The sequence below is a fragment of the Podarcis bocagei genome (genome assembly GCF_964188305.1).
Source record: "Podarcis bocagei genome assembly, chromosome: 3".
In the NCBI taxonomy this organism is placed as follows: Eukaryota; Metazoa; Chordata; class Lepidosauria; order Squamata; family Lacertidae; genus Podarcis; species Podarcis bocagei.
This window is the reverse complement of record NC_138127.1, coordinates 108078130-108090915: the sequence shown is the minus strand read 5'-3', so window position 1 is coordinate 108090915 and position 12786 is coordinate 108078130. Positions and strand designations below refer to the sequence as shown.

Sequence of the window (12786 nt, the reverse complement as noted above, 5' to 3'; positions counted from 1 at the left end):
AGAGCTTGGATGGCCATCTGTCATGGATGCTTTAGCTGAGATGCCTGCATTCCAGGGGGTTGGACTGGATGACCTTTGGGGACCCCGCTTCCAATTCTAGGATTTATGATCTCCCTCCCATCTCCACCAGGGGGCGCACCGGCCCCCCTTTCCTTCCCGGTTTTAAAAGCTCCGCTTCCCACGGCGCGCCGAGCATTGGCCGCCGGGCTGCAGACTCGGGACGGTTGCAAGCAGGCAGGCAGCGGCGCCCGGGCTCAGCCTGCCTCCTTCCTTCCCTTGAAGCCCTTTCCTCCCGGCAGCTGTGCGCGGACTTGCTGGCCTCCAGCCGCGCTCCTTGCAGCTACGAGGTAAGCGCTGCGCTGCAGAGATTTCTGGAGGGCGACCCCGGGGTGCGCCGGGTGGGGTGGCTCTGACTTTGCACAGGACAGCTCCTCCTTTGCTCTTGCAGAGGAAAGGGTTCCCCCCCACACACCCTACTTTCGTTTCGGCTTGCATGCATTTCTCCCCGGTGCAGGATCAGCCCCCGCCCGGGTCCTCTCCCTTCCGCCCCCCCGGAACGGTTTCACGTGCCTGGCGCCCGGGGGAAGAAGGAACCCGGGGAATATAATGGCTTGCAATGCAAGCCAAGGCGTCGAGGGTACAGATCCGGGGCGGGGGAGCTGCAATGACCAGCTCCCATACATGCTGGGGCTCTGGGTGCCCCAGCACCCACAAAAATCCCCATAAATTTGGGCACCAGTGGGTTGTATAGTACCCACTGCCACCCACGGTCGCTTGGCCAAGGTGGCACTCCTGCCAGCTCCTCCTGGCCTCCTGGGAGTCTCCTCGTTGCAGGATCCGCTCAGAAAACAGGCAGAGAGTGGACTGGGGAATTCTGAGCATATGCTCTGTCCATGTGCTCTCCGGAATGGGAGCAGGCAGTGAGGTCCAGGCAGCCAGAAAGGATCTAGTGATCCGGGTTATACATTAGACTGCTCCCCACCCCCCAGCAGTTTCCCCAGGAAAAAGGTCCTTGTGGAGTTTTGGAGCACCTTCTCCCTTGTGGCAAGTGGGGGCCCTTCTTCCCCATGTCTGCTGAAAAGGGTCCATGCGCTCGCCCTGTGGCTTCTTGGCAGCCAGCCCCATGCGCTCACCGTGAGTGTGCTTCATCCTAAGAGGTGCGCATGCCTTTCTGCCCTGTGGCTGTGTCCCAAAAAGACAGGAATCCTATAATGACCATAGCAACGCAAGCTCTTTGTTTTGGGTGGTGTGCAGTGGATCGGAATGGATCCGTGAAGCATGGCAGAAGGAACTGGGCGTTTTGTGGCAGGCATTGTGGACCTCCTTGCTCAGAAGTAGCCTTAGAGGGGAGTCACTGTGTCAGATTGTTATTCAGTCTGGCCCCATACTTTTAGCTCAGAGCGACAGCCCTCCTCCTCCTTAAATATCTCTGCCCGCTGCCTTACTCTCTGAAAAAACCTCTTTCCAAAAAGTGCCAAACCAGAGGTGTGTTTTTTTATGTGCAAAGCATTTGCCTTACTACAAAGTTACAACCCTTCCCTGTTGACATTTTAGGATTGCAGATTCTGAATATTAAGTCTCGGAAATGTACTACATGATAGTCTGGGATGGTGTTTTTAGTTTCCGGGAGAGAAACCCCATGTATCTTGTCTTTAAAACATATGCTTTGATTCTGCCTTCCTTCCTGTTTTTTTTGCAATGGGAGATTTGGGGGAAAGAAGGATATGACTGCTGCTGTGAGACTTGGGTTTCTTTCTACTGGGAGGAGTGGGGGAATAATTATGTGGGTCTGTGAGTGTGATATTTGGAAAGGGGGGAGGGATAGTCTGCATGCCATGTTTGTTTGTTTGGGAGGGTTTTTTTTGCATCTTAAATGCTCACAAGCTTTATTATGGCATAAGCTGGGGGTCACCAAGGTGGCACTTTTGGTGCCACCTGTATGAGCAACAGTATCTCCTATGGCATCTACAAAAGGTCTCACCCCTCAGAAACTCACATTTCATGAGAAATGTCCTCATCCTGCACAGTTCTTGTCCACATCGCCTCACCATCTCCAGCATTGAAAATATCCCCTTAAAGATGCCCACACTTACCCTCCCTTCTGTTCTGGAGAGGGGAAAATAGCTTCTCTGGAAGTGACCATAGCAGTGGCTGATACACACACGTTTTTCCTTTCATTGATGGGAGGCATGGCTTTGTGGTCCCACCTCTCTTTCAGGTGTGACACCCTGCAGGCCTTGTTGATCGTCAATTTCTTGGTGCTTCGGAAAGGAACTTGGAAGTGTCCTTTTACAGTGGTACCTCGGGTTACATATGCTTCAGGTTACAGACTCTGCTAACCCAGAAATATTACCTCGGGTTAAGAACTTTGCTTCAGGATGAAAACAGAAATCGGGCTCCGTGGCGCAGTAGCAGCAGGAGGCCCCATTAGCTAAAGTGGTACCTCAAGTTAAGAACAGTTTCAGGTTAAGAACGGACCTCCGGAACGAATTAAGTACTTAACCTGAGGTACCACTGTAAATGCGTTTGTGGGAGGGGATGTCTTTGGTTTGTTTTTATTCTATATTGTGTGAGTTGTCGTTTTGTGTTTTTATGTCATGAATCACCCTTGGTGGGGGCCGGTATACAAATCTAATAAAGAATCATCAAGGTAAAGGTAAAGGTACCCCTGCCCGTGTGGGCCAGTCTTGCCAGACTCTAGGGTTGTGCGCTCATCTCACTCTATAGGCCGGGAGCCAGCACTGTCCACAGACACTTCTGGGTCACGTGGCCAGCGTGACAAGCTGCATCTGGCGAGCCAGCGCAGCACACGGAATGCCGTTTACCTTCCCACTGGTAAGCGGTCCCTATTTATCTACTTGCACCCGAAGGTGCTTTCGAACTGCTAGGTTGGCAGGTGCTGGGACCGAACAACGGGAGCGCACCCCGCCACGGGGATTCGAACCGCTGACCTTTCGATCGGCAAGTCCTAGGTGCTGAGGCTTTAACCCACAGCGCCACCCGCGTCCCAAAGAATCATCACCCATGGGCTTATCTGATTTTCCTCCTTATAACTGCTCTAGGATTATTCAGATCAGCCTTGCTCAACCTGGAGGTCTCCAGATGTTGTTGGAGCACAACTCCCATTACCCTTGACCAGGCTTCCTCAAACTCTGCCCTCCAGATGTTTTTGGCCTACAACTCCCATGATCCCTAGCTAGCAGGACCAGTGGTCAGGGATGATGGGAACTGTAGTCTCAAAACATCTGGAGGGCCAAGGTGGAGGAAGCCTGCCCTTGACTAACGGCTGTCATGGCTGCTGGGAGTTGTAGTGCAGGACACCTGGCGGGCACCAGGCGCACCTCTACCGCTCTGTGTCCCCATCAGAATGGCCTTGGCTTTTGGACTGGGCGATGCTGGCGTGGGGAGGAGCCTCCTCCACGTGGTCTTGGGTTTCTGGAGTTAGTAGAGTGAGGTGGAAGGAGACCATTGGCGGTGTCTCCTGTTCACCAAGAGGGTGTTAGGGAGGAGGCCTAGAAGGACTGCCAAGGAGGCGGCAGATCCAGCCTCTAAGGACCGTACGGCAGCTGGTGATGCATTCCTTGGAGGTCGTATCTCCTGCCCCTGCAGATCCTGCCGCCCGAAGCGGTCGCCTCACCTTGCCTCATGGGTGGACCGGCCCTGCCTACAGATGTCCAAGTGTATAGTGGTGCTCAAGGAAACATGGTGAAGGGAGCTAGCTCCCAGGTAGGTGTGTTTTTAGATGGAATACCAACGTCCCTTATTCCTTCCTTGACCAAGAGTCAGGAACCAAACTTTTGAATCAAGTTTTCCTCAACTCACCCCCTCCAGTCTTTTTCTTGAGACACATTTGAATAAAACCTGCTTGTTTCTGCAGAGATGTCGCTGTGGGTATATTTTGTTGTATTTTTAATGCTACTCTGTGTTATCATAAAGGTAAAGGGATCCCTGACCATTAGGTCCAGTCGTGGCTGACTCTGGGGTTGTGGCGCTCATCTCGTTTTATTGGCCGAGGGAGCCGGCGTACAGCTTCCGGGTCATGTGGCCAGCAGGACTAAGCCACTTCTGGCTAACCAGAGGAGTGCACGGAAACACAGTTTACCTTCCCGCCGGAGCGGTACCTATTTATCTACTTGCACTTTGATGTGCTTTCGAACTGCTAGGTTGGCAGGACTGCGTTATCATAGCATCGTAGAACTGTAGAGTTGGAAGAGACCCCAAGGGTCATCTAGTCCAACCCCCTGCAATGCAGGAATCTCGGCTAAAGCATCCATGACAGATGGTCCTCCAGCTCTTAGAAAGTTATTCCTGATGTTTAGTCATGCTTTATTTGTTTAAATACAGTGGTACCTCTAGATGTGAACGGGATCCGTTCCAGAGCCCCACTCGCATCCTGAAGCAAACACAACCCGCGTCTGCGCGTGTCACAATTTGCTGCTTTCGCACATGCACGTGAAGTCATGTTGAGCGTCTCCACATGCACGAGTGGTGAAACCCAGAAGTAACGCGTTCCGTTACTTCCGGGTCGCCGCAGAGCGCAACCCGAAAATGCTCAACCCGAAGCTACTTCAACCCGAGGTATGACTCTATTGAAAGAAATGGAATGCGCTTGGCTTGTCTTTGCTAAACTGCTTGGAAGATTGGAAGGGAAACAGAGAAATCCGCCAGTCAATTAGTGGCCTGCTGGGTACCTCATCCGATTACCTGCAAGCTTCACTCAGAAGTGATGACAACCTGCGGAGGAAGCAGTGGATACTGCATGCTGAATAATGCAGTCTCAAATCCCAGCAACACACTGTGCCTTGCTTTCCTCATAATGTCAAGCCACAGTTTAGCTTTGCAAGGATGAGCTGCAGGAAATCTTGAACGAGCACAATCTTCCTTCCCCCTCTTCTCCACCACTGCAAATTGGAGGTCAACTATGACATCTCAACCCTAAGCTATGGCTGACCTTCAAGTTTACTGAAAACAAAACTAGCTTTTTAAACTCTGGTTTGAAGTTGAGTAATTTCCCCTGACAATAGTTAAGGCTACGCGGTTTTGACAAGGTTTTGATGCCACGTCAAACTGTTAGAAAGGAGGCAAAGGCTTCCAAATTAAAGTTACCAGACGTCCCCGTTTCCCAGGGACAGTCCCCAGATTTACACATCAGTCCCCATACAAAATCCATTGAAGTTGAAAAGTGTCCCCGGATTCATTGAAACAAATCTGGTAACCTTCTTCCAAATCCCTAATGCTGGCCTCCTGGAAAGAAGGGCGAGGCTCTATCCAAATCCGAGGCTCACTGCAGCTTTTCCTGGCAATGTTGAACTATGGTTTAAGATTATGTGCGAACGCTGCCACAGGGAAGCCAGACTATACATGGATCAGGAGTCTGGGCTTGTTGTGAAACAATGACTGTGAAACTCATTCCCACAGGAATTAGTGATGACCACTACAACAAAACAACACCACCACAAACTGGCTTATAAGTATAAAACCAAATTTACTAGAATAATAGAATTTACTAGAATAATAGCTAGAATAGAGATAGACTTGTAACCATTCAAACAGCAAACATATTAAGGTGCCATGTGCAAGACAAAGCCTGGAGATACTGTAAACATGCAGTGGATAAATATGAACTCTATCTTAATAAGTTACATGTGCAGTAAACGTTATGCCTACTGGATAAATGAACCATTCACAGAACGGCAACCCTTGTTGCTGAACAGTCAAAAAGTTAGGTTTATTGAGATAACTAACGAAGGAGCCCCTCGTGCCTTCCTGGCTGTGGAAAGGCTGAGAAATGATTTTGTAGAATATCTCTAACGAATAGAGCCAGGAGAGTACATTGGGACGGGAAAACCAGGCCAAAGTTAATACAAACATACCCTTGCCTCTCGTCTGCCCAGGGCTGCCGGAGCCTTGTACAAATGCAAACATTCCTGTTCCCGGAATTATTTATTTTTGTCTCTGGATGGGGTTACTCTCGACCTCAGTAGAATGTGCTTCCTCTTGCCTTGTCTCTGGATGCCTTGCCTACCTGTTCCCCTCGGCACCCCCGATAGTTCCTTCTGTTTTCCTTCGCTCCTCTGGAAACTTCACCCTGTTATCCGCTCCACTGCCATTTCAACCCCACTTTGTCTGTAATATAGTCCTGAAACGATTCCTCTTGCTACCTTTTTTTAAAAAAAAAATTAATTTATACCCCGCCCTTCCCGGTTCAGAAAACCGGGCCCAGGGCGGCTAACAACAAATATAAAACACTTAATTGTGATACAACAAAAAAACAGCATAAAATACAGTATAAAAGCGTGAATAACAAGAAATTCAAAGTTCTAAAATCATTTTAGGGGAAAATCCATCCAATAAACATTAGATGATCACCAGGGCCTTCACCGTTGCAGCAGCCTGCACCCAACTGGTGCCGTCTGGCTGTTTTGCACTACAGTTCCAGGCTAGCATGGCCATGCTGTCATCAGGGCCAGTGCTATGCAGCTTGGCTGTCTGGGGCTGTAGTCGCGAGTGTTGGGGGGGGAGGGGGTGGTCCAGGTTGCTGAAGGCTGCCCTACAGGAAGCCAGTAGGCTCTCAAAGCAGCTTACAAAAAAAACCCCACAATAAAAATGACGTCAAATATATTTGTAAGGACCTGATCTTTTCGTGTGGCAGCACCTACACTTCGGTTCAAAAAGTTAAAACCACAACCCCAGAGTCGTCCGCTACTGGACCTAATGGTCAGGGGTCCCTTTACCTTTTTAAGAGGCTTGAGAGCGGCAGTGACTGAGTACAGTAACGGAGAGGGCTGACCATGTGCAGCTGTGCTTGCGGGTAGAGAAGAAATGTCAAGGGTAGCAGGAGAAAAAGCTGGTTTCGGGGTGGGTAGAGGCTCTGGGTGTTACCTCTTGCCCTTTGAATGCGAGGCTAGATCCCAGAAAGAGATCATAGAATCATAGAATCATAGAGTTGGAAGAGACCACAAGGGCCATCGGGTCCAACCCCCTGCCAAGCAGGAAACACCATCAGAGCACTCCTGACATATGGTTGTCAAGCCTCTGCTTAAAGACCTCCAAAGTAGGAGACTCCACCACACTCCTTGGCAGCAAATTCCACTGTTGAACAGCTCTTACTGTCAGGAAGTTCTTCCTAATGTTTAGGTGGAATCTTCTTTCTTGTAGTTTGGATCCATTGCTCCGTGTCCGCTTCTCTGGAGCAGCAGAAAACAACCTTTCTCCCTCCTCTATGTGACATCCTTTTATATATTTGAACATGGCTATCATATCACCCCTTAACCTCCTCTTCTCCAGGCTAAACATGCCCAGCTCCCTTAGCCGTTCCTCATAAGGCATCGTTTCCAGGCCTTTGACCATTTTGGTTGCCCTCCTCTGGACACGTTCCAGTTTGTCAGTGTCCTTCTTGAACTGTGGTGCCCAGAACTGGACACAGTACTCCAGGTGAGGTCTGACCAGAGTAGAATACAGTGGCACTATTACTTCCCTTGATCCCTTGATGATAGACTTCAGACTTCACACGCTTATCTCTCTTGGATGAGTGCTCTCTCTTGCTCTCTCAAGCCTTGGGATGCCAACCACTTCGTTCTTAAGTGCAGAAGAAGAGCCTGCTGGCACATCTAGTCCGGGATCCTCACACCAGGCAAACTGATGACCCAGCGGGAAACACAGAAGCAGGATCTGACACAAGGGCCCTCTCTTCTCCTGTAGTTTCTAGCAGCTGGCATACAGAAGCATTGCTGGCATCCAGCTGTGTTGTCAGAGCACAGCCATCCCAGCCATAATAATAATAATAATAATAATAATAATAATAATAATAATAATAATAATAATAATAATAATTTATTATTTGTACCCTGCCCATCTGGCTGGGTTTCTCCAGCCACTCTGGGCGGCTTCCAACAAGGATTAAAAATACATCAAAATGTCACACATTAAAAACTTCCCTGAACAGAGCTGCCTTCAGATGTCTTCTAAATATAGTTGTTTATCTCTTTGACATCTGCTGGAAGGGCGTTCCACAGGGCGGGTGCCACCACTGAGAAGGCCCGCTGCCTGGTTCCCTGTAGTTTGCTTCTCGCAGTGAGGGAACCGCCAGAAGGCCCTTGGAGCTGGAATTCAGTGTCCGGGCAGGAATAAAGGACCGAGGCCGTTTAGGGCTTTAAAGGTCAGCACCAACACTCGGAAAAGTACGGGGAGCCAATGTAGGTCTTTCTGGACCGGTGTTATGTGGTCTCGGTGGCCGCTCCCAGTCACCAGTCCAGCTGCCACATTCTGGATTAGTTGTAGTTTCCGGGTCACCTTCAAAGGTAGCCCCACGTAGAGCGCAACGCAGTAGTCCAAGCAGGAGATAACTAGAACATGCACCAGTCTGGTGAGACGGTCTGCGGGCAGGGAGGGTCTCAACCTGCATACCAGATGGAGCTGGTAGACAGCTACCCTGGACACAGAACTGACCTGTGCCTCCATGGACAGCTGTGAGTCCAAAATGACTCCCAGGCTGCGCACCTGGTCCTTCAGGGGCACAGTTGCCCGATTCAGGACCAGGGAGTCCCCCACACCCATCCGCTCCCTGTCCCCCCAAAACAGTACTTCTGTCTTGTCAGGATTCAACCTCAATCCATTAGCCGCCATCCATCCTCCAACCGCCTCCAGGCACTCATTCAGGACCTTCACTGCCTTGGTTAGTAGCCATGACAGCCCTCTCCTCGGTGGATTTGCTTAATCGTCTTTTAAAGCCGTCTAGATTGGTGGCCTGCTTCCCATGGGAGTGAGTTCCATAGTGGGATCAATGTATTTTATTATTATTACTATTTATTAAATTTCTATACCACTCTTTGGGCGGTTTGCAATATAAAAACTTGAGCACTCTGTCCTGCTTCCTGACTTTCTAACCTCTAACCCTGTTTGGGTTTTGGGTGCTGTAGTGAATTGGGGAGTAAAACTTTCAAGCAAAACAAGTGAGGTGTGAGTCCCAAGTCTGTGAGTGGGAGTCAGGACACCTGACCTCCATTTCCTAGTCAAATAGAAGAAGAAGAAGAAGAGTTTGGACTTGATATCCCGCCTTTCACTCCCCTTCAGGAGTCTCAAAGCGGCTAACAATCTCCTTTCCCTTCTTCCCCCACAACAAACACTCTGTGAGGTGAGCGGGGCTGAGAGACTTCAAAGAAGTGTGACTAGCCCAAGGTCACCCAGCAGCTGCATGTGGAGGAGTGGGGAAGCGAACCCGGTTCCCCAGATTACGAGTCCACCACTCTTCACCACTACACCACACTGGCTCTCTTCTGTTTAAGAGTAGAGATGGCACCGAACCATCTGGGCTGATACCCTAACCCAGGATAAACAGATATGGTGCTTGCTGACTATGCTAGCTGAGGCTGATGGGAGTTGAGGTCCAAAACCTAGAATCAAAGTTGGAAGGTACCATGAAGGTCATCAAGTACAACCCCCTGGCAATGCAGCAATCTTTTGTCCAAGGTGAGACTCGAACTCACAACCCTGAAATTCATAGTCCCATGTTCTACCGACTGAGCTATATCCCAGGAAGGGACCAGCTTAGCAAGTCCTATTCTAGCCACTCCATGAGCTTTGCGGGGTTGAGAGATGTTGTTTGATAGTCCTTCTATAAATTTCTGGTTCAGCTTCCTGCAAGGCCTGGCTGCAGCGAAGAAAAATAATCCTGTTTTCTCTTGCTGCGGATATAAACCACGCAGAATGATTTCTTACGCTTCCCTGGAAGTGGACAGCCAGTGGGACGGCTAAACTTAATTCACGTGTGGTGCCAGGAGATGTATGAAACGGCCTTACATGGAGCCCAGAGGGATTCAGCCCAGATGGTTCGGTGCCATCTCTACTCTTAAACAGAAGCTCTCCAGAGACTCTGGCAAAGGCATTATTTATTTATTCAAATTTTGATTTATAGAGCTGCCCATCAATAAATATTCCCCGGGGTGGCTTACCTAAGAGCATGCTATTAAAAGTACAATATATATAAAATTAAAACTAATAATGAGCAATATATACAGCAACTCCTGCCAAACACCTCACTCTTGGAGCAACAGAGATATAACGCATAGCCTTTGCAGCTTGGAGGAAGCTAGGCTGAGCCACTTCAGCCCCAGGTAAATTGAAAGGAACCAACCTGTGGTCACCTGGAGGAGATCTTGAGAAATTTTTGCAGATCTATTTATGCAGCCACCCATGGACATACCTCACTGCTGCAGAAATATTGCATTTTCCCTTCACCTGTTGTTTGTGGTTAGATAATGGAGAAAAGGAGGCATATCAAGGGCATGTTTGGACACCCTCCAACATCCTTTTGGAATTGGGGTTGGGAGGGGGGATAACTGTGGTACCCATAGAGCTGGTCTATATATTTTTTTTTCCACTGATCAGCATTGCTTTGCTCTCAGCCCATGGATCAAGGCAGCAGTGCTTCTGAATACCAGTGTTGGTGCTGACCTTTAACGCCCTAAACGGCCTCGGTCCAGTATACCTGAAGAAGTGTCTCCACCCCCATCGTTCTGCCCGGACGCTGAGATCCAGCTCCAAGGGCCTTCTGGCAGTTCCCTCATTGCGAGAAGTGAGGTTACAGGGAACCAGGCAGAGGGCCTTCTCGGTAGTGGCGCCCGCCCTGTGGAACGCCCTCCCATCAGATGTCAAGGAAATAAGCAGCTATCTTCTCTTTAAAAGACATCTGAAGGCAGTTTTTAATATTTAATGCTGTATTGTTTTTAACACGTGATTGGAAGCCGCCCAGAGTGGCTGGGGAGACTCAACCAGATGGGCGGGGTATAAATAATAAATTATTATTATTATTATTATTATTATTATTATTATTATTATTATTATTATTATTACCAGTTGCTGGAAACCACAGGAGGGGAGAGCGGCGCTCTTGGCAGTCTTAGAAACTCAGATATATAAACTGGGCGCCAAATGGCTCCTTCAACCAGGGTTACGGTTGCCGAAACTGAACACCTCGTCCCCGTTTTGGGGCCAGGCAGCTCTTTTCAATAACAACTTCTTGGTTCTTGAAATTCATTCCAAGTGTGCAGATAAAATATCACGGATAGAATTCTATAGGATGTGCTTGCTAGTGTGTGAAAGCAGTCGAGAGCCAAGGATCTCCCAGCATGTATCACCAGATGGAGATGTCAGGGGCCAATCACTCGGTTACAAGTGTCCGATAGCTGAGTGCAAAATGCGCCTGGCCAATTTTGAACCCTGGCTTGGTCCAGAATCCAGCTTTCAGGTTTCCCATAATAGGTACCTGGTTGGGCATTGTGTGAACAAGATGCTGTACTAGATGGGTCTCTTTTGGCCTGATCCAGGAGGCTTGGTGCTATGTACTGAGTTGAATAGGATCCAAAATGCAGCAGTCTGATTGGTCCTAGAACAATAGGATTCAGAATGCAGCAGTCTGATTGGTCCACAGGAGCCACCCAATCCAGCTCCAGTTGGAAGTGAATCTGCAACCTGATTGGCCTACAGGAGAATCCCGGAATTAGCCAATCACGTGGGGCCCATTGTGTAAATAATTTATATAAAGCAGGCATTCTGGGGGAACTTCCATTCCTCCTCACCACTATGAGCTGAATAAAGAGCATGAAATCCACTCTCGACTCCGAGTATATTTCACTTTCCTTATATTGTTTTGCATGCAGCCTAAGTCTGAAACTGGGGAACCCACGGGTGTTAGTGTGTAGGCAATGCTAAGATAGATTGACCAGTGGTATTGCAGTGGCAATGAAGAAGTTTAGGGTGCCCAGCTGAGCAAATAACACCAGGCATATGGAATGACATCTCTTTCTCTCCTCCCACTCCGTGTGTGTGTGTGTCTGTCTGTCTGTCTGTTTGTGCGTAATTTGATGAACTTTTGTATTCCATTGCCAGGTCATTCAGCCATCAACGATCCCTGTTGTTTAGCCACTGAGAATTCTCCCTCCTCGCCATGGTTGTGGTTTGGGAAAACGGGAAAAAGAGTGGAATGCAAATGATTCTTTGGGCCTTTGGCGTTCAGTCTCTGGGCTTCCCTGCCCTGTAGTTAAAGGATATAATTTTGTGTGTGTGTGTTTATCACACACAGCTTACTGGCGATGAGTGACGGTCCTGGCTTGCCAGTCACCGTAAGGAGAAACAAGTGGCTACCTCTCCTTCGATCACTCTCTCCTTATTTTACTATGTCCTCAAACAGCACTCGGGTATTCTGCGATCCTAGCGCCTTGATCCTTGTAGCGCAGGGGTCAGCAAACTTTTTTAGCAGGGGGCCGGTCCACTGTCCCTCAGACCTTGTAGGGGGCCGGACTATATTCTGGTGGGAAATGAATGGATTCCTATGCCCCGCAAATAACCCAGAGATGCATTTTAAATAAAAGGAGACATTCTACTCATGTAGAAGCACACTGATTACTGGACCGTCCACGGGCTGGATTCAGAAGGCAATTGAGCTGGATCTGGCCCCCGGGCCTTAGTTTGCCTACCCATGTTGTAGCGCTTTTAAAAAACGCCTTCCTGGCAAATTCTTTTGATGCAAGAGGGAGTCTCTGCCTAACAGGCAGAAATCTGTGCCCTAAACTTCCAATTTTGGCATTGCTTTCACTTTTATATGTGGGCGGGTAGCATGGTGTTTTCGCAGCGTGCTAATATATCCAGCCCAAAGTTGTTGCTTGAAATGTATTTTATGATGGATCCTGACTTGTTTGTTCGGTTAACTGTGTTGCTTCTTAGGGCTGACCGAAGGGAACCTGTGGCTCTCCAGATGAACAGGATCCTACCATCTCTGGCTTTTGAGGC

The 12786-nt window shown here is 49.0% G+C and overlaps 1 protein-coding gene across 1 annotated transcript in view; it reads left to right on the top strand.

The window, feature by feature from the left end:
• The first annotated feature begins 212 nt into the window (after positions 1 to 212).
• The window catches only part of EXTL3 (exostosin like glycosyltransferase 3), a 170071-nt gene continuing 157497 nt past the window's right edge, over positions 213 to 12786 (top strand). Inside the window, exon 1 of the mRNA XM_081188493.1 lies at positions 213 to 347. The gene's annotated coding sequence lies outside the window, so the exon portion shown is untranslated. The remainder of the gene's footprint in view (positions 348 to 12786) is intronic.